Source organism: Tenrec ecaudatus, chromosome 3, assembly GCF_050624435.1.
Source record: "Tenrec ecaudatus isolate mTenEca1 chromosome 3, mTenEca1.hap1, whole genome shotgun sequence".
Lineage (NCBI taxonomy): Eukaryota > Metazoa > Chordata > Mammalia > Afrosoricida > Tenrecidae > Tenrec > Tenrec ecaudatus.
The window spans coordinates 86572072-86595192 of NC_134532.1; positions in this window are offsets into that span (position 1 = coordinate 86572072).

The following is a 23121-nucleotide window of genomic DNA, read 5'->3' on the forward strand; positions in this document are numbered from 1 at the left end:
TGGTCTTTGGGGGCAGGACATGGCACCCCATCAGACTCATCTGGAAATAACTCCTAATGGTCAACAAACAGACCTTGAACTACTAACAGGTTTTATTTTTTATCTTTTTGTTTTGTTTTCATTTTTTTCTCCTCTTTCAAATTTTGTATGTCAGTGGCTTTTTTGTTTGTTAGCTTGTCAGTGTAGCTGCTATCGTTACCATGTTCTCATGTGCCACTTTGGTGCTGTCAAAGCCATCCCCAATTTTATGCACATATTAATATATCTGGAGGTCCACCTTGATAAGATAGCCTGGACAAACAATGTGAGAAGAAAATAATGGGACCAATGGTCCCAGAGGGACATGAGAGTATGGGAGGTAGGGGAAGGGAGGAGGTGTTGGCCAACCCAGGGACAAGGGAAGAATGAGTGGTTCAAAACAAGTGGCAGGAAGGGGAGGGGAGGACTGGTAGGGAGTGACCAAGGGCAAGGTAACTGAGAGTAATTACTGAAACCAGAATGAAGGCTGAACATGGTAGTGGGACAGGAGGAAAGCGTAAGGAAATAGAGGAAAGGAGTAGGAGACAATGGGCATACAGAAATGGTGCCCGGCTATCAAAAGATATAACATCTGGGGTCTAAAAGGCTTGAAAGCAAACAAGCAGCTATCTAGCTTGGAAGCAACAAAGCCCACAGAGAAGAAGCACACAAGCCTGTGTGAACACGAGGTGTTGAAGGGATCAGATAAATTAATAATTTATAAATTATTAAGGGTTCATGAGGGAGGGGGTGTGGCAAGGAGAGGGTGGGAAAAAAAGGAATGAGGAGCTGATTCCAGGAACCCAAGCAGAAAGCGAATTTTGAAAATGATGAGGGCAATGAATGTACAAGTGTACTTTACCCAATTGATGTATGTATGGATTGTGATAAGAGTTGTATGAGCCCCAATAAAATGATTTAAAAAATAAAATTAAAATAAAAGTGCAGAGGAAAAAAGAAGAACTGGAAACACCAGGAATTCAGGACAGATGATCCCTTCAGGACCAGCAGTGAGAGTGGCGATACCAGGAGGGTGGATGGAAAGTGGGGTCGAAAAGGGAAACTGATTACAAGGGTCGACATTTAACATCCTCTCTGGGGGATTGATACCAGAAAAGTGGGCGAAGAGAGACGTCGGATAGTGTAAACTATGACAAAATAATAATAATTTATAAATTATTTATAATAATAATTTATAAATTAAATTATGAGGGGGAGGGGAGCGGGAAGGGAAGGGGGGACATGAGGAGCTGATACTAAGGGCTCAGGTAGAAATCAAAAGTTTTGAGAATGATGATAGCAACAAATGTACTTGACACAATGGATATATGTATGAATTGTTATAAAAGTTGTATGAGCCCCCAATAAAATGATTTTAAAAAGAATATTTAGCAAGGAGTAAAACTAGGAATGAAAGAAGAGTGCATTTGCCTGCTAACTATATTGAGAGTAGGTCCCTCTTAAGTTTAAATTTAATTCCTATCAATTACTTATCACTTGTTTTGCTAGTTGACTTCCATTAATTTGATGATCTCTAGTGCTTTATTTTTAAAGCAGCAAAACCTATATTTGACTTTTACAATATGTAAACTCTATATGTGTGTATGTTGATGTGTTAAAATTGAATTATGTAATTTCAGAATATCATAAAATCCACTTGTCTTAGCAAATAATAAGAGTAGATCAAGTCTACATTTTGCTAATTGTGCTAGATGAATGGATAATTGTGTTAAATGGATAAAGCCTAAAATAAAAGCACTTTGTCATGGTTCAATATAGAAGGAAACATGGCTTTGAAATAACTTATGGAAATAACAATGCTGGAAAAAAAAGAAAAAGAATTTTGGACTCACTTCAGAGCAGTATTTTCTAATTCTGAGGGCAATTTCAAAAAAAATATTCAAACTTTTGTTAACCATCTCAGTCATAAAGCCAACGGAGAGAAGTAGGCCTTAGGATTACATACTGCAATAGATTTAATTCCACAGTGTAAAACCCAACTGGTATGTGGTCACATATTGATATTCAAAAAATATTTGAGTGCCAAATTATTTTTTAAATACATTGCATTATTTTAGAATAATTTTAGGTGTACAGAAAAATACATAGAAAATAAGATGAATTTCCCCTTTAACCTTCAAATACAGATTCTTCTATTATTAAAGTTTGTTTATTTTCAAATATGATGAAACAATAGAGATAATTTGTTCCCAATCATATAATTCTGCAATATAAATTCATTACCCTAAAAATTCCCTGTTCTACCATTTACTCATCCCAAAATCTTTTATTGAAATACTAGCAGCCATTGATACTTCCACTATCTGTTCAATTTAATTTGCCTAGTTTAACATACAGCTGAAATCATATTTTAAAAGTAGCCTTTTCAGATTAGCTTTTATATCTTTTATAAAGATATAAGCTATCTTTATATCTTCTCTGAAACTTGCTATTAACCATAAATTAGCTAAGGGAAACAGAAGAAACCAGAAAATCAAACTCTGAGTAAAAATTTGAAAAAGCAAATTGAACAACAAAGTAAAGCATTATAATGAAATGTGCTAAGCCTGGAGCTAGAAAACAACAACAAAAGGAAGAACACAAAGGCATATTTTAAACTGAAATAACTCTAGAAAAAAATTCAAGAATTAAGTTTCAATATTGGAATATACTATGGGCAAAATAAGGATTGAAACAGGAAGCATAGAAAAAAAGATAGGAAGAATACAGAGTCATTGTGCCAAAAAGAATTAGTCAACATTGAGCTATTACATGAAGCATCATATGAGCAAGAAACACAGGTAATGAAGGAAAATGTTTAACTGTCATTTAAAGCATTAGCAATATATAACACTTAGGGAATCGATGATAACCATTTGTAATATTTCAACCACTTATGAAGCACTGGAAGAACTCCCTAGTCTATGCCAGGTAATTTGGAAGACAGTTACCTTGTCGATTAATTGAACAATATTCATATTTGTACCTGTTCCAAGCAAAGGTGACTCAATAAAATGCTCAAATTTTAGAACAGTATCATTGATATCACATGCAAGTAAAATTTCACTGAAGATTATTGAACAATGGTTGCAGCAATACATTGGCACAGAGCTGGTAGAGATCCAGGATGGATTCAGAAGTGGAAATGCGACATGAGATATCGATGTCAGATGGGTCTTGGCTGGAAGTAGAGAATACCATGAAGATAGTTCATTGTGTTTGTTGACTATTCAGAGACATTCAGCTCTGTGTTTCATAACAAAATATGGATACCTTGAGAAGAATAGAAATTCCAGAACACCATATTGAGTTCATGGGAAATGTGTTCATGGAAGAGGAAGGTGTGAACAGGCCAAGGAAATACTGTATGGTTTCAAATCAGGAAAGGTGTGTGGGTCAGGATTGCATACCCTCACTATACTTATTCAATCTGCATGCTGAGCAAATAATAAAAAAACAATGGATTACATGAAGTAGATGAAGGAAACAGTATTATCAACCTGAGATCAACAGATGATGTAATTTTGCTTGCTCAAAGTGAGGAGTTGAAGCACTTGCTGATGTAATGAATGGATTCCAGGCTTCAGTACAGATTACAGCTCAATGTAAAGAAACAAAAATCCCCACAGGTGGACTATTTGGCAAAATCACTATAAATGGAGAAGAGAAAACGTTTTCAAGGATTTCTTCTTGCTTTGATCTTCAATCAGTGCTTAAGGAAGCAGCAGCCAAGTGATCAAATTACCCCTGATACTGGGTAAGCCTGCTGCATGGGCTGCATGAGGCCCCTTTAGAATGTGGATGAGCAGGAAGGTTAGTTTGAGCAGTAAGGCATGCCTAACCCAAGCCCTGGTACTTTCACATTCATATTACTGTTAAACATTGAATGAGGAAAGTGGAAGAAGAATATGTGGCCTTGAATTGTGGTGCTTGTGAAGGATATTGAAAGTGCCATGGACTCCCAAGAACCAACACTTGTGTCTGACCTTAGAGGAAAGAATGCAGAGTCCTCAGCCATTTTGGACATGTTAGGAGAGGCCCATCCCTGGACAAAGACATAAGGGTGGGTAAAGAAGAAAGGCAGTGAAACAGGCAGAACCTCAAAGAGAGAGATTGATACCGTGGCTGCAGCAATGGACTCCGTCACAGGAAAAACTGTGAAGATGGTGTGCAAGAAGGCGTGGTGCTTCCTCTGCTGTGTAGAAGGCTGCAGTGAACTGGAATGGACCTCACAGCACCCAACGAAAACAACAGAAATGCCTTCCCATTGCTTGAGACCTAATTTATTTTTGTTTTTGAATGTCATTCCAGTGTATACAGCTACCATGATGTGTCATTTCACCCACTACTTGAAGGGCATCCTTATTGTTGTATTTAATGATATTCATGAATACAGTTGCGATAAACAATTTTGTGGATGTGTTTATATGGATGCACATTTTCAATATATTTGGGTAAATAATTAGAAGTACACATGGTAGATAGCATGTCAAGCACTATACAGTAGAATCCCGGTACTTGACCGCATCAGTACTTGACATAATCGGATTTTGAGAAAAGTTTGCAATGTAGCTCGAGCAAAACTTCAGAATCTGGCCCCAAAACTTTGGAATCCGACCCCAAAACTTAGGAATCGACCCTGTGCAAGTGATTTTTGTAAATAAAAAGGGTTGCTATTTCGGTCACTAGGCGTTAGTTGGCGAAGTTCTTAAGCGTTGTTTAAACCTTTGGGGGTTGCGTTGCAAGCATTTTGCTAAAATTTTCTTAGTTTTTGTGGCTTTTTGGTACTGTTTTTAGATATAAAACATGGGTCCTAAGAAAGAGTTATTTTTTAAAGAATCACCATGATAAGGAACTGGCTAACTGTGTTACTGATATTGTTGATAATTTAGCAAATCCTTTCAGAAAACAGCTAAGGAAATGCCAACAGCAGACCACATTACAGATTTTTTTTTTTTAGAGAAAGCCAGCCAGGACCTAGTGGGGGGGGGGAGCAAAGAAGGTGGGTGGGCGGAACCTCCTGAAAAGCAGCTACCAGCTGATTTTATGGAAGGGGATTTCCCTTCCAAACAGTGCCTGTCCCTGCATCCCTCCTCTCCGCATCCACAGATGCAGTTCCTCATCAGTCTCAAGGCACAGGCCATCCTGTAGTTAACAACTTTCTCAAAGTTATATTTCTTATTTAAATCATGTTACTTAACTCTGAATTTATTTACTTTGAAATTTCTGTGTAATGTCTAGTATACAAAGACAAGCTTAGGGGAAAAACTTGGTGGTTGAGAACGGATTAATCCGTTTTCAGTTATTTCTTATGGAAAATAAGTTGATTTGGTCTCGACTGCATTGCATCTCGATGCTCCTTCTGGAACGGATTAGCGTTGAGGTCTGGGATTCTACTGTATTACTCTTAGTTAGAAACTGGATAATTATTTTCCAAAATAGCTTTGTCGTTTTCATTCACGTGAGCAATGAATGAGATTTCCTGTTGCTCCCTATCCTTCTCACTATTAGATGCCGTCAACGTTTTTACTATTAGATATTTTAAGAATTTGATAGTACTTCCTGTCATTTTGATTGCAAATATTTAATGACAGACAATAATCTTTTCATATGTACATTTACATCTATATATTTCATGAGGTTTCTTTATGACTATATTGACAATTTTCAACTTGCATGTTCCTTACTGCATAGTTTTTATAGTTCTATTATATTTTGGATTCTGGTCCTTTATCAACTATGTGTTTTCTAAATATGTTTCTGTTTATTTGTAATTATTTTTAATGGTATCTAAATGTTTTTAATCATAATATAATCCAAGTACTCATGTTTTAAGATTACAAATCATTCTGTTGGTTTTTAATCTAGAGAGTTGTAAAACTTAAGGGCACCTACACTAAATTGTCTCCATTGTTTTTTCTGGAAGGTGCATAGTTTCTTAAATTGCATTTAAGCATGAGATCTATCTTTTGGTTATTTTTTGTCTAAAAGAAAGGGTATTGTCTAGATTCATATTTTTATATGGATGTTGAATTGTTCTAGAACCATTTGTTAAAAAGATTATAATTTCTCCATTGAATTGCTTTTACAAAAAAATTTGAGGCAGGTACAGGCAAGTAAAAGACAATTCTAGATAAAGAAGAGTCCATGTGGAACTGAGATTCCAAGTATAAATAATCCATAAAATAAGAGAAAAAGTACTTAAGTCTTCAAAATTAAGACAAACAGCGTTTATCTGTGATAGACATTTTTGTCCAGCAAAATTGTATCAGTTATCAAAAAACTATCAAAATCATTTGTATTTTAAATAATATTTTGTCACCAAAGGAAAAATTAAGTTAACATAGTCAATTAAAATATTCTGAGTTTAATACTATACATTTTAGAAAATCTTATTTTGCAATGTTTGAAATTTTCTAATGTCTTGTGATACAAATCCATAACTATGTGGGATGCAAAGCTAGCCTAGTGACAACATCGTAGCTTTGGATAAATTAGGTCCCTGTGTGGGTGAAACTTTTGACTGCTCACTGCAAGTCTGCAATTCAAACCCACAAAGGAGAAGTATGAGGCTGCTGCTTTAAAGATTTTCAGTTTCAGAAAGCTTGTACAGGGGAACTCCGAGTCCAAATTAACTTGTTAGCAGTGGCCTAGAGATTTTTAATAATTACTATGAAGTGTTTAAATTGTCTACTCATTGACATGAATTCACATTTACCCGCTCTGCAGAATACACAGAAGAATCTCCTCCGTTAAGATAGAATTCATTTCCTTGAGAAGACTGAGATTAGTCATTTCAATATCTGAATAATTCATGATCTTTATATTAATAAATCATATTGGGGTTCTCACAGCTCTGGTAACAATCCATACATCAATTGTACCAAGCACACTTGTCCATATATGGCCACCATCATTTTCAAAACATTTTCTTTCTGCTTGAATCTTTGGCATCAGCTCTCCCTTTTTTCCCTTCCTCCCTTAACCTCCCAGGCTCACAGACCCTGAATAAATGATAAATTATTATTATTTTCATATCTTACACCTTCCACTGTCCTCCTTCTGTTGTTCATCCATCCCGGGGGTGTGGGGGCATTATACATGGATCATTATAGTCGATTCCCTGTTTCTCCTCTTTCTCTCCCCACCCCACCTTCCCCCTAATTTCATGGTATCACTACTTCCATTACTGTTCCTAGGGGGCTTACCGGTCCTGGATTCCAAGGGGGAAAAACTCTTGTTCAAAACAATGTACATGCTTTGCTCTAGCTGGATTTGTAAGGTAGAACTGGGGTCATGATAATGGGGTGTAGGAAGCATTAAAGAACTAGAGGAATGTTGTGTGTTCTATTGGTATGGTGCTACAAACTGGCTGTCTCATTTTTTCCTTGTGACCCTTCTGTGAGGGAATTTCCAGTTGTCTACAGTTGAGCTTTGGGTCTTCACTCAGACCCCCATCATTTGCATCAGTATATTAATTTGTTTGGGGACTTCTGATGCCTGATACCTGATCCCGTAGACACTTCATGATCACACAAGCTAGTGTGCTTCTTCCATGTTGGCGTTGTTGCTTCCTTGATTGTTTAAGTTCAAGCCTTTAATACCCCACATGCTATATCTTTTAATAGACAGACACCATCAGCCTTCTTCACCACATTTGCTTATGCATCCATTTGGCCTTCAGCGATCCTGTTGGGAAGGTGAGCATCACAAAATTCAGGTTATTAGCACAAAGTGTTCTTGCACTGAAGGAGTACTTGAGTAAAGACCCAATTCCTGTCTGCTACCTTAACACTTAACATTTAAATATATGTGCATAGACCTATATCATTATCATCATATATTAATATATTTATATATGTGCATGGCTATATTTATATCTCTATAAATGATTTTTGCCTTCTAGGTCTTTCCTCAATTTCTCTTTACTTTCCTCCTGTCCTGCTATCATTTTTCAACCTTCATTTAACTCTCAGTATTTTCTCTCAGCTGCATAGGACTTGTTCAAACCCCATCAGGCATTTTACACCTTCCTCACCATTGATTTAGATCTATTATTGTTCCCTTGCCCTCAGTTTATTAGCTCCCCCACCTCCCTTTCTCCCACCTCCTCCTCTCCTATTACAGCGCCCCCCACCCCACCCCCCGCCCCTCTCCACACACAGCCCTAGGCCCCATTGTTTTCTCCTCAGGATTGGTTATCCTGCCTCTCCAATATGGACAGTAAAAGAAAAAAGGAATGAAACATTTAAATAATAATGATTTTTAAAAGCCTATATAGTTCCAGGTCTGTCTGCTGACCCTTCTGGAAGTTTTCCCATCAGATCTGGTGAGGTGTCCTGCCCTACCCACTGATTCTGAGGTCTATTATCAAGATTCCTCAGGAGCTTCACTGCTTTGCTCTCCTTGCTGTTCTGTTGCACTCCCTCCATGTTTCCTTCCCCTGGGGGTGGGGGTGGGGAGGTTCAGACAGGGCACTTGTAGCCCTGTGAGTCAGTGAGCGACCTGTCTCCTGGTGGGGCCAGCCCCATGGTCCTCCTTGTGCACTGGCTGCTCTGAGCATGAATGTGTTCCTCAATATTTGGTAGGCCAGGCTGTGGTGTTCTCTCTCTCTCTCTCTCTCTCTCTCTCTCCCTCCCATGTGGTATGGGCAAGTCACTCTCCCCAGGCTTTATTTTAAGTGCAGTTCTCTATAGTCCATTCTGCTGGGAGGAGGTCAATGTAGCTGGGACTGGGGGCCTGCCCCATAGACCTTTCGGTTAGTTCACTGCTTACTTGCAGGTATGGTGCCCTGGAGGCTTGAAACCCCAGGTGAAGGTCTGGTTCCTCTCTCACTTTCCTGTGGCGAAATGAACAATACTCTCTCTATTTGTAGGTTAGTGCCCTGTTTTCTTACTATTTCCCCACTAATTCATGATTTTTACAGAACACCCACAAATGGAATATTTGTCAAGGAAATATTATCAAATGAGCACAATGATAAAAATAATTGTTAAATTGATGAATAGAAAAATTATGTTACCTTTAAGCTAAAGTTAAGAGGAAAGTCTGAAGAATAAGGAAGAGCCTTGCCTTTGAGGCTATTTTGGCTCATAATAACACTATTTGTCATATAAAACAGCCTCTAGAACATTTCTTATAAATAAATACTCACCTATTCAATTCTTTGATTCTAAAACAATAATGACTATGCATTATTTTAAACATAGGCACCTCTATTTCACCCTATTTATCTTACCCAACCTCTTCTTTTACCTTTCAAGTTGTTGGGGTTTTGGGGAAAATTTTGGGGAAAATTGAGTCAACAATTTACAACGTAAGGAATGAAACTGAAAGAAGTATACACAATGTGATATTTACACAAGCTGAAACTGCTTGTTTCACACTTAGAAAATACTGTTTTGACTTGAAAACAGAAATATAGCTAAGGATGTCAGTACTGGATTATAAATATAGCGTCGACCTACCATATTTTCATAATGTCACTATGTTGTCCATAATCACACTTTAAAATGAAACTGTGGATAAAGAGAATATAATAAAATGACTGTAAAACTTTATAGAAGATATTGCTATCTTTTATTGTTGTTCTAGGCTTGATAAATACTAATAGGCTCTCAATGAAATGTGCAGCTTTAAAGAATTGATGACACCTGTATTTCTGGAAAAAGGAAAAACATGAACTGAGTTACACAACTGAATGTCAGCAACAAAACAGTAAATTTTTGTCTAAAATTTGTTTGTTTAGGATTAACTTCTTCAACAAACAATTAATTGTTTTCAGTGTTATTTTCTGCCACAGGGTAATAAAAATAGCCACTTATCCCTTTCTCCTGAATATTATGTTCTCACAAGTACTGTATTTACAAATAGCAAGTGCTGCCTAACTCTGTGGAGTGTAAAATAAGAGCAAACCTGTTATCATCATATATAAATTTACTTATTTTGGGAAACATACATGAAAATATTTTACTTAATCTAAAAATTATAACACTATTTCTCTCTAGCCCAGCTAATGATTTTTTTTGCAATAGTTGCCCTGCAAAAATATTATCAGATATAAACTGAAGAATTTTTTCTCATTGAATCAATAGTAAAGATAGGAGAATCTAACTTCCAATTATAGTAAAAGTATATTTCTATGTATCAACTACTGATAAAAATACAAAATGTCTTTCTTAAAATTTTTCATGAATCTAAGCAAATAATTCTTTTAGTAAGTATAGATTGTAAAATGACAAAACTATTGTCACAAAAAAATTCACTTGTTGAAAAATATTTTAAGGAGACCAAGATGGATTGAAATTAGATGTATATAAATTGAATAAGATTGAAGTGATGTTCGACTTGGTATTTTTTAATAGTTTCTTAAAGAAAAATTAATACCAGAATAATCCCTAGGAGTTGAAGATTAAAAAAATCCTAAATGCTCAGATCTTCCAACATGCTATTCTTCTGTATAGTCCCCACAGCCACACCCCACCTCACCTCCTGCTATCCTGCCCTCCTCATTCCTCCTTTGCATGCCCCTATGTACTGTGAATCTATACAATGTTCCACAGAAACTCATGAAACTTTGAAAAAAACATCCTATGTGATTGTGGGTGCTGTTGTGTCCCCAAAACAGAGGTCAGGCAGAGGTGAATTAAATGCACAGTCCTGGCCAGAAGCCAAAAATGTCCCAAAGTCACAGCGAGTCTTCTTGCATCCATCATAGCTCAGTCAAGAACTAGTAGCATGGCTCCTCAGGTGATGTGTCATAATCGACCCGATGCAACCAAACAATAATAGCAATTTAATAATAATCCTGTCTTTGGAACAAACTGATCATTGATTAGTTTAACATTGTATTAATGAATGTAAACAACATGTAAATGTACTCAATTCACTAATGAACTATTGTTATTTTCTAGTTGAGGCTTGAACATCATTTATGAGTAAATTATTATTTTTAGGTAAAGCATTTTCCACTTAATAATTATTAACTCATTCACCTCACTGCCACATACTCTAAACCAACTCATAGCAACTCTTTTGGACATAGTACACCTGGCTTTTAACAGAATGGGTCTAAAGTAAAATACAAAAACATATTGATTGCTTTCATTAGGACTAGTAATAATGAAGTTTATTGAAATAAAATCCAACCAGCAGTGTGGTGTTACACAGTTCTAACCCAGAAGTTCTGGGAAAAACTGTCTAACCCTATGCCTTCTATTTCTGAATTCCAGCTAAAAGATTGTGAGAGCTTATCGCCTTTTGAGTGTGACAATTCATGTGGAGGCCTATTTTATTTTTATTGTTTTAAAAGTCTTTCTCCTTGTCTTATTTGATACACACATTCTCATGGAATAGTATTATATATATAGATTTTGCATTTTGTTGTTAAAAAGCTTCTTTAACTTGTAAAAATATTTATAATATAATTAACTACTGCCTAAATAGCACTTTATAGTAAGAAAAACAGAAAATAATTTAAAAATAAAATATAACATCAGTAAATGAAGGAAAAGATTATTAAGAATTAGCATTTGAATTATTTTCAGTATTGAAATAGGCATTTCTTTGTCTGGTAATAAAAATGTCAATAGCTCTATGAGTTTAAATATATATACATATTTCATTATCATAGTGATTTTAGTATATATTCATTTGTTTACAAAATTGCAAACTCTTATAAAGCTTGCACATCGTCAAAACTTATTATAAGTGAGAAATAATGCTTGTGTTGTGTCATTATATATTTAAAGGTAAACTTAATTTTGATTTTTCTAAAGCCATGTAATTTAGTTTATTATTTGAATACCCCAAAATTATCATTAGCTTTGGATTTTTTAGTTAGTTTTCCTTTTAGGCAGTGTATATTTCAAAATATTCTATTTATATGATTGATAAAACAATCATAGAAAATTATGAAAAAGAACACATAACTTGAGAAAACTTTCTTAATTTTCTGAGATGTTCTATAGATATTTAGAGTTAGGAATTTATTTATTAAAACTTTATTTTTAACAGACTTTCTGTTAGGGGCCTTCAAGTCTAATCAAAACCATAGAAACATTATGGTCTATAGAATAAAACATTGCCTTCTCCTATTCTGTCTTTGAAATATTTTTGTGTTAAATCCCATTGGTGTAGCTTTTTTTGTCAGGCTTTCTCATTGAGAACACAAAACAAGTGAGATAAATTTTGATCATCCCCATGTCTAAGGATCATTCTGATCTCACTTTTTCCAACAGATAATTTTTGTTCTTCTGGAAGTCCATGGTATTTTCAATATTCTCTATAAACATCAAAATTTAAGAGTCAACCTTTCTCTTGTCTTGCTTATTCAGTGTCCAACTTTCACATGAATATGAACCAATTGAAAATACCATGGCCTGGGTCAGGACTATTTTAGTCTTCAAAGTGAAATCATTTTTCTTGAAAACTATAAAAATGTCTTTAAAGCAAATTTTCCCAATGTAATACATTCTGTTATTTCTTTGCTCCTGCCTGCATGAACACGGATTGTGCATCCAAGTGAACTGAAACCTTGATAACCTCAATATTATCTCTATTCATCACAATGCTGCTTATTGGTCCAGTGGTGATTATTTCATATTAATCTCGTGAATGTTAGTTCTTTTTAATTTATATGAGGGATTATTTATCATTAAGCTAATCAGACTGTGCTCTTTCAGGAAATTTTATAATCTAATTTAATAAAACCTTTCAGAGGTAATAAATGATTATATTGCTATAGCCTTGCTTTTGCATATTTATAAAATTATTTAAAAATAATTCAGGCCAATTTTTCCTTTTAAAGACCTTGTAATATCACTCAATATAATTATTCTGATATTTGGTGCTCTTGTAAAATAATTCTTTCATATAAGATTTTTTTCAATGTGTCTATCAAAAGTTTTACTTAAAAGATGCAGTCTTCTTGCAGATCACAGCCCAGCTCATTACCACTGCACCAACAGGACACAGACCCAATGCAGTCTTCTTAAACTTGACAGTTTTAAAGGCAAATACTTGTCAATCCTTGTCAATACAGACGTTCTGATACAAAATAAATTAAGAACAACAATAATAACATAAAAAAACACAAAAAATTCGCCATGCTCACGGTAATATATAAAACAAACAACAACCCCCTTTCCTAAATGTAGACAATAATATTTTGCAGAAAAATAATGTCTTAGATCAGAGGTTCTCAACCTGGGGGTCACAACCTCTGTGGGGGTCAAACAAATACAGATTTATGTAATAGGGTTGGTGCCATAATGTACTTATGTGAACCAGTTACACATATGTAGAATAGCTACATATAGCTATTGTAGAAAGCAGCTACTCTGTTAAAAGCAGTTGCTGTTTTGAAAGCAGCAGTACTGAAAGTAAATCAACACTTGAACTATAAATGTAAAATCATGTACTATATGGGTAAATGTAAATGGGTAAGTGTAAAATCATGTACTACAAAATCAACTACTACAAATAAATAAATATACACACACACAAATGATGGGAACTTAATCTGGATGCTGATATGTCTTTTTATATTCAACTGTGGTTGATGTGAATACTGCCCCCTTGTTGTAGCAATAGGTATGTCAAAAACAAAACAGGGAATGGTAAATCATGGGAAACTTTAATGAACTGTATTAACAAAACTATGCCATGTATCATCTTTTGTATTATATAAGTTTTGTTACATATTATTTTCATTAGCAAACCATCCCATTACAATGGAGCATGTAGAGAAGAACATTAAGAAAATAGAATAATAGTGAAAAATGTTTACAGTATAGATTTAACTCAATAATTATAGCAGGAATTGAGAAACGCAATGTGTTATTTGGTCGTGAAGTTTTATCAACCAAATCTGTGAAGCTGAACAAACTAAAATGCCTTTTGTTAGCAAGCATCTGAGCTTTGCCAGCAAGGACCCCAACTATTTTAGAATCAAAGCTGATGGAATCAAGAAAGCAAGACTTGACACTGCTGGCAAGTGCCACAAACCAAATGTAGCAGACATTGAAGCTTCCTATTTGATGGTACTCAGAATCGCCAGACCTATGAAACCTCATACAATTGCTGAGGATTTACAGTTGCCAGCGCAGCAGCCAAAGACATTGTTCGAGTTATCATAAGAGAAAAATTTGTTACGAAATTGCGTGCAATTTCCTTATCTAACAACACTGTCCCCAGAAGAATAGATGGCATGTCTGCAGATATTCTTGATCAGGTCATCCAGGAAATTAAATCTGCTCCACTTCCAATATTTAGCATCCAGCTTGATGAATCTACCGATGTTGTAAAGTATTCACATTTATTGGTTTACATAAGGTATATTAATGATGAAAACTTTAAAGATGAGCTTCTTTTCGTAACCCTTTTGAAATGACAACTACTGCGTGTGATGTATTTGACGCAGTTGGTTCATTTCTGAAAGAGCATAAGATCTCTTGGCAAAAGGTTTGTGGTGTTTGTACAGATGGTACTCCCGCTATGTTAGGATGTCGATCTGGATTTCAAAGTTTGGTACTGAATGAATCGCCAAAAGTCATTAGAACTCAATCTATGATTCACCAACAAATATTAGCAATGACGGTGCTGCTGCCACAAGATTTACACGAAGCAATGAAAAGCATCCTAAGTTCTGTCAATTTTTTAAGGCGAGCACTTTAAACAGTCAACTGTTTTCGCAACTGTGCAACAAGTTGGATACGTTGAATAATGCCCTGCTATTTCACAATGAAGTGAGATAGTTGTTGAGAGGATGTTTTAAAGCGTGTTTTTGAGCTTCATGATGAACTCAAAATGTTTTTTAATCAGAAAACAAGAATGCTGTTCGAAGCACTTTTTTTCTGGTAGCATTCAAGTTGTATTCACATATGGGAGGCTTTTCATAGGATTGCTTAAGATTGCCTCTACTTCTACTGTGGCTGAAGTCTTTTAAGTCCATGGAGAAAATAGATGGTTATTTTCAGACAATATAGAGAAAGTAATCCAGATTAAAATTGAAATGATACCTGATAACTTTCAAAGTTTTTTTGTGTGTTTTGTTTTGTTTTTGCCAAGCACAAGAATTAGTGATTTTAATTTGACTGCACTTAAATCTCAGTGGTCTTATTTCACTTTATAAAAACTTAAGACTTTCAAGTTCACAAACTAGTTCCAAAAACTGTTTTTTCTTCTATTTTGGCAAGTGATGAAAGACCTCATATTGATTATGTGAATGTGTTTGAAATGATAGGGTTAGATACAATATTATATCAAAACTAAGCAACACTACACAAGAACAAGCTGTAAAATAATAGACCATGCATTAAATGAATATATGAAATATTAAAAAAAAAGTGAACTGCAGAAAAATAGCTTACTTGGTTGGCATCTCTGCCATCTTGAGTGAGTTAAATCTATCACTGCAAGGACCAAATGCAACATGCCTTGATTTGTCTGAAAAGATTCGATCATTCCAAATGAAACTTCAGCTTTGGAAAAAAAATTTGATTGAACATAAAATTTACATGTTGCCTACCTTATCTGCTTTCTTTGAGGAACATGACATTTAACCAGACAAAAGGATTATGATGATAATTTCTGTGAAAGAGCACTTGCACATGCTTGCAGATGAAATTTCATCCTACTTTCCAAATCTGACCCCCTATTTGCATTTGCCAGAAGCCCATTCAAAGGGTGGAAGATGTTCCTGAGACAGCACAAGAGAAGTTCATTGAATTTAACAGCGATGCAGCAGGAACTGATTTCTCTGCAATGCCAGTTACAAAATCTGGGTCAAGTGTTTGCAGTCAAATCCTGTTCTGTCTGAGACTGTGCTGGGCCTTCCTCTTCCATTTCCAACAACATATTTTCTGAAACAGGGTTTTCCAGCTTGTTGATTATCAAGTCTAAATAGAGAAGTAGACTAGTTGTGGAAGATGATCTTCGTTGTGCTCTTGCAAAGACTGCCCCTAGAATTTCTCATCTGGTGAGAAAGAAGTTCTCTCAACCTTTGCACTTATGTTGGCTTTTTATGCACACTCTCACAAAAGGTAGCAATGTAGTTTACTATTGTTATATTAAGACTGTTACCCATGCCACACCATGCGTCAAGAAAAAATTTCACTTATTTGTAATTAGAAATAAATATTCCACAACATATTATTACATATTATGTTTGTGATAAATCACTTATGCTTTAATTATGTCAATTTGTAATAAAGAACTACATATCAGATATATACCTTATGATCCATAACAGTAGTAAAATTACATTATGAAATGGCAACAAAAATAATTTTATGGTTGGGGTCAACACAACATGAGGAACTGTATTAAGAATGTTGAGAACCAATGTCTTAGATAAACATATTTTAGTTTACTAAATTTAGTTTGCTAAGTTTAAAATGAAATGATTTGTTTAGAAGCATTTATAAAAACTAAGCAGCAAACTCCTATAGAAATAATTCATAAAGTTAATAATGCAAATAGGGATTCTTTTTACTTATTAAGTTTTTGAAAATTGACTGGTGTAACTTTTAAACATAGACTTCAAATCAGCTTTCTATTAGAGGGAAATCTAGGTTTATTAATCAAATATATTGAACTCTTAATTAGAAACTTTTGTTTTATTCTTTTTGAACTTGAGTCCACTGAAGACTCACATACTTATTTTGGATTCTTTTTCTTTTTTAAAATTATTATTTTATTCATAATTTTCTTGGGGGCTCTTACAGATCTTGTAACAATCCAGCATGCAATTGTATTAAGCACACTTGTAAACATGTTGCCATCAACATTTCCAAAACATTTTCTTTATACTTGAGCCCTTGGTATCAGCTTCTATTTTTCCCCTCCCTCCTCCACCATCCCACTCTCATGAATCCTTGATGAATTATATATTATTTTTGGTACTTCATTATACTCTTCATTGTCTCCCTTTCCTCACAATACTGTTATATGTCCTCTGGGGAGTGGGTTATATATCCAGTCTTGTGATGGGTTTCCCCTTTCTTCCCCTTCTCTGACCCCACCATCACTACTCCCCGTACTGTTCCTGAGGGTGTTATCTGTCCTGAATTCCATGTGTTAAGAGCTCTTATTTGTACCAGAGGGTATAACTGGTCTAGCCAGATTTGTAAGGTAAAACTGGGTCATGGTAGTGTGGGGAAATCCTTCAGGAACTAGCGGAATGATGTGTGTGTCCTTGGTGCTATACTGCACTTTGGTTGAATCGTCCCTTCTCTGGAACATTTCTGTAGAGGTTGTGTCCAATTGTGCACAGGTAGGCTTTGGGTCTCCACTCCAACTTCCCTCTTTCAGATGGATATAATTGTTTGTTTGGGATATTTTCATACCTGATATCTGATCCTGTCGACTCCTCATGATAACACAGGCTGGTGTGCTTCTTCCATGTGGGCTTACTTGCTTCCCTGCTAATGGCTGCTTGTTTAACTTTAAGCTTTTAAGACCCCAGATACTATATCTTTTGATAGTTGTGCACCATCTGCTTTCTTCACCACATTTGCTTATGCACACATTTTGTATTCCGTGATCTTGTCAGGAAGGTTAGTAGCAAAGAGCGCCAGGTTATTAGAACAAAGGGTTCTCTTGTTTAGGGAGGGCTTGAGTAGAAGGCCAAAGTCCATCTGTGATCTTAATACTTAACATATAAATATATGCACATTGGCTTCTATCCCTTTCATTTTAAATTAATATAGTTATACACATATAAATGCCTATAGCTATACCTCTATAAATATATTTTGCCTCCTACTTTGTTCCTCTATTTCCTTTCACCTTCCTCCTGCCCCACTATCTTGCTCACCCTCCAGTTGGCTTCCACATACAACCACCTCCTCTACCCTCATAACAGAAGAACTAGGTGGGGCCTGGCTACAGCCATGGGAAGTTCAAAGTCACAGGAGATGGCCTCAGGAAGATGGGAGGGCAGGGATGTGGAGGACAGCTCAAAATGTTATAAAGTTTTCAGAAATTTAAAAAAGGAAGAGTAGAGAACAGAGAATTCACTGAGACTATCACATGGAGACGCTCTTTAAACCTAAATCAGCCTGCCCCTTAGTGTGATATCAGAGTTGTGCACAACCTAAAATATATGAACCATAGCATTATCGCTCTACCTGAAAACCACCAGTGTGAGTCCACCATGACCGCAAGTACTTCAACGTAAAGATAAACACAGAAGGTGGCAGAGAAGCTGAATTGCTTTAAATGGAAAAAGAGAACATAAAGAAAATTTTGATAGATTGTGATAAATGTAACTATTTTCACTGAAAAATTGTACAAAAATTGTAAAATAAAAACCTAACATGCTGTGTAATATTTTGCCAAATTTCTATATAAAAAGTCATAGCTATATAATTTAAAACTAAATTCATTTTGCTTATGCCCAGAGGCATTCACACTTCAGCACATATTTGATGAAAGTTGTCCTTGCAGGTTAACTATTTCATTTTTGTCCAATAAAAATTCCATGATGAAAAAAAATAAGTGTGAAAAGCTAGCTATCACAGCTGTTCTGGAAATTCCACCACTATATTTTTGATTTTCAGCTTGCTCCAAGAGTATTCAGATACCTCTTTCTTTATTTATTTTGTGAAAAATTTCCAATATGGAAGGAGTGTTATTGTCTTCTTTTCTAAGTAGATCAAAATAATAAATAATAAAATAATTGGCTATTATTTTTAGCATGAAATAACTAACATTCTCAAAAGTGAATTTAACAACAAAAATGAATAATAGAAACAGAACTTTCCTTGGGCACAATAAAATGTCTCAATATAAAAAATATTTCCATGTTAGGATATTTCATAGCAACATAACTTACACAATAAAAACTTATGAGTAGCATATTAGCATAGCTGAAAAATATTGCTAAGACCTCACAATCTTATTATGTATTCTCCTCCCACTGTCCATAATAAAAGATTAACCAAATCAGTCATTTTCATGAATTAAACATAAATCCTCTAGTTTATGTCTTTAACAAGTAAGCTCACCGTCGTGGAGACAACTCCAGTCCATAGGAAGCCAATCCTGTATTGCTGATTATAATTGCCCGCAGGGTCGCCGAGGCTGCATATATTAATGAGAGGTGAAAGGTTCGTCATGTTTCTGAAGAAGGGCTGACAGGTTCAAACTGCTCACAGTGTCGTTAGCAGTCCGACATGTACCCGCTGTTCTACCAGGGCTCCTTTTACCAAAGATGAGACCCAAAAGTCAACCCCAATTTAATGTCATTTAATGGATTCTGACTCACAGTGACTCAATATGACAACGTATAATTGCCAAAGCTATGAATCTTTACAGAAACAAGGTGCTACATCTTTCTCCGAAGAACAGCACATAGAATTAAATGACTGACCTGAATCTTGACTCCCAGCAGAGAATACCAGGAAAATGTTTACTTATGTTTTATTGACTATGCAAAAAACTTTGAAGAGAAATTGAGTCACATTTATCTTTAAAAAAAGAAGGTGGGGATTCAAGATCTTTCCTGAAGTACAATGCTTTTAGTGAAAGATAATACTCATGAGTCCACAAAAGACCAGTTGATACCAGCAATTATTATTTTAATTATTTTAATGTATACACCAACCACCAATGCCAAAGATGAAATAGAGTAAAATTTTTATGACCTTATGCAAATAAAATTGATCAAAATTTCAATCAAGATGCATTTATAATTACTGGTAATTGCATTGTGAAAGTTGAAAAGAAAGGGGAATGATCCCTAAAGCAAAATATGATATTGATAATGGAATAGTTGCTGGATATACCATCACAGAATTTTGAAAGACAAAAAACTTACTGCAAATAATTTTCCAGAGCATTAACTACAACTATGCACATGAACTTTGCTAGATGGAATGCACAGAAATCAAATTGACTGCTATGTGGAAAGAGACAATAGTAAAAGTCAATATTACCACACTTCAGAATAAAGTTTGGAGCCAACTGTCAGAGACTATCAATTTCTCGTAAGCAAATTCAATGTGAAGCTGAAGACAATTAAATCAAGTCCATGGGTCAACACGTGTTCTTACCTATATTCCATTTGTACACAGAGACCATCTAAGAGTGAATCTGGCTCCTTGAGAACCATTAACACAAGACCAGACAAGCTGTGAAACGTCGTAAAAGGCATCACGTATGAAGACAGGGGTCCAGGTGCGTAGTGGGTACACGTTGGGCTGCTAACTCCAAGGTCAGCAGTGTGAAATCACCAGCTGCTCCTTGGGAGAAAGACTAGGTTTTCCACTTTGATGAAGCATCACCGTCTCAAATTTCAATGCTGAAGGTTATATTGGCATTATAGGAAACTGCACAGGTAAGGTCAAAATGAATAAGGTCACCATCACTAAAATATGTTGATGTCCATGCATTTCAAGTGTACTGACTTACTTTAAATAATTTTTAAAATTCTGAATCATGGGAGAGATTAGACTATTAACTATCTTCAACCATTCAAACCACTCATCAACCATCCCTCCCTACTATCCTACTTCTCCCTCCTCTCCTGATTTCTCTGATCCCCTTGTACACATCCGTCATCTGAATTTCTCCAAGGTCAACATCTGTCAGGGCTTCATCTTCATGCTTTGCCCTGCCTTGGTAGCTTCCCAAATCTCTTCTCTTTGACATGAAAATTTTGGTACTTTAAAAAATACTTAGAATAGTGATCTTACATGATATTGGTCCATTAATAATGAACTAAATTGGCTCAGCATAATGTTCTCCCAGTTCATTCATGCCATGATGCGCTTCTTTAGTTTCATAAGGTTTTGTTTTGTTTTGCTTAAAGAAATGTATAACAGTAATGCATTGTGTGTAGGTACCAACGTGTCTTTATCCATTCTAATGACTGACTTTAGTGCTGTTTCCAATGTCTTGTGATTGTAAATGGTGCACCATAAACATAGGAATGTATATGGCTATTTATGTTATGTTTCTCATTTCTGTAGGGTACATATCCAGCAGAGGTATGAAATTGCTGGATTGCATGAAATTTCAATTCCCAGTTTCCACAATGGTTATACACATGTACATATCCACTAACAGTTGATGAGGGTTTCAATCTCTCTAAATCCTCTCCTGCATTTTCTGTTATCTTTTTTTAAAAGCTGTCATTCCAATCTCATTGCAAATTAGTTTGTAATCATTACTTTGATTCCCATCTCCCAGATGGCTAATGATTGTTAGGCTTTTTCATATGTTTGTTAGCCATTTATAGGTTATTCTTTTTTAACTGTCCATGTATGTTGCCCACATGTCAATTGGATCACTCGTTGTTTCCTTATCCAGGTGTTATGGTTTTCTATAGATTTTAGAAATTAGCCACTTTTTTGTTTTGTCATTGCCAAAGATTTTTCCCCAGGGCATGGATTATCTTTTACTCTTTTGATGTACACAAGTGTCTTACTTTTAGTACATATTAGTTATCTATTTTGCCTTCTATTGTTTGTACTTCCTCTGTTATGCTTGATAATATATTGATGCCCACCACTTAAGTTTGTTCCTTTTTTCCCATTGGTGATTTTTCATAGCTCTGGGATTTATATCTAGGTCTTTAATCCATATTGTTTGCATTGTACATGACCTCATTTTAAGTAACTCCAAGATATATTTAGCCATTAAAATTAAACCTCTTTTCCACTCAAAGAGAGCACAGATTAGGCCAACCTATTTAGAATACCTTAACAATCCTGCTATTAAATAGTTAACTGATCTCTTGAATGCCCAGTTTCCCATGTCTGTAGTGAAAGAACTATCTTCTGCCACTGTCAGTCTATGTTAAAATAATGTCTGTTAACAATTTGAATGCCCCAAATCAGCAATCATGATATTTGTGCTTTACCACTAGAAAGGCTAAAGAAATTGATTAAGTCTGGAGTGTAAAATTATGAGCACATAGTAAACATGTCTTTTTATTTTTCCAATAATTCAAATTTGTAGAAAAAATGCAAGTCTCACATGAAAGCCTCCAACTTAGTATTTGATAATTATTTTCATGCATATTTACTGAGTTTCCTAATTCATAAACAAAATATATTACAACATTATTTCACACACTTAAATGTATTTTACCATTCTCTTCTTCCAGAATATATTAAGTTACTTAATTATTTCTATTACCATTAAAGATAGCTCTGCAATTAAGGTTTTAGTGAAAAAGTAAATAGATAAGATGATTCTCAGCTGGGTGAAAAATATACATATAATACAAAAATATATTTAATTGTAATATTGAATTTCAATTATAGAAAAACAAAAATGCTCCCCTTGAAGGTATAATGATTTGTACTCTTAAAGCTAATGTAAGAGAATGACTGTGTTAGGCTGGGTTAATCAGAGAAACAAATCCAGTGACATTCATGTCTATATAAGAGAGAACTTTATATAAAGCAGTAATTACGTATCATGAAAATGTCCCAGCTCAGTCCAACTCAAGTTCATGAATGCAATGAGTCCATAAGTCCATAAGTCCCTCTTCAGATTCATGCCGTCACAGGCAATGGTCAGAATGCAGGAATATCACAGGTGGAACCAATGGCAATATATTAATCACAGGGTTCTGATAGCAACCAGAGCCAGCCAGCAGGAATGCGAAGACAGTGAGGGGGGAAGGTGCCCAAGACCCTTCTTATGAGAAAGCCATACCCATAAGAAGGCACATCAGGCTGTGTCTCAATTGAGAGGTTAAATACAACCCCTACACTTTTATATATCTTCAAGTGGACATGAAATGATGTAGCTACAGCCATACCTATAAACCTCAATAAGAGAGGATATTATTTGTTATGTTTTTAGTCAAATTGAAGAAACAGACTTTGGTCACACTAGTACTTTTAGAAGCAAAAGTATAGAAGCAGAAAATGTGGATTTCCTTTATTTAGAATTAACAAAATATATTTTAAAATATTTTTCTGAGTCTTATCTTTATTTATAAAGGAATTATTTTTGTGGGGAGACTATAGTAAGGTTTTGTATCAGTTCTCCATTTATTTAGCTCAAAAGTAATATTTCAACTGGAGAGGAATTAGTTATCATAGATGCTTCAGTGAGATACTGCTTATATTGTAATATTTGGAA